Source organism: Marmota marmota, unplaced genomic scaffold (assembly GCF_001458135.2).
Source record: "Marmota marmota marmota unplaced genomic scaffold, marMar, whole genome shotgun sequence".
Taxonomy (NCBI): Eukaryota; Metazoa; Chordata; class Mammalia; order Rodentia; family Sciuridae; genus Marmota; species Marmota marmota.
In genome coordinates, this window is record NW_026000174.1 from 67,053,993 (window position 1) to 67,054,520 (window position 528).

A 528-nucleotide genomic window follows, 5' to 3' on the forward strand; every position below is an offset into this window, starting at 1 on the left:
CATCTTAAGACAGCTCTCCAGAGGCCAAACCAGAAGATGCTGAAGGGAAGGTTAAATTCAAGAAAATGGTAAAAAGGGGTGAACTGTAAACACACTGTCAAGGAACACTGTTCAAACTGAGTTTTTGTTTTTGTCTTTTTCCTTTTCAGAAAGAACCTATAAAAAGTAAAACCACATTTTACAGATAAAAGCCAATATTGGGAAGGACATGGTGGTAAATCCTTGTAATCCCCACCACGAGAGAGACTGAGGCAGGAAAATTGCAAATTTGAGGCCAGCTTGAGCAGTTTAGCAAGACCTTGTCTCAAAATGGAGATGTAACTCAGTAGCACAGTGCTTGCCTAGTTCACAGAAGAGTCTTGGTTTCATTCCCAGCACCACATAAAAATAAATTTAAAGGGAAGTGGGCTTGGGATGTAGCTCTGTGGTAGAATCATGCCAGACAAGAGTGAGACACTAGATTCATGACCAGCAAAACAAAGAAAAAGGAAAGGAAATGTGATCTCTTTTGAGAGCTGGGCACCAGGA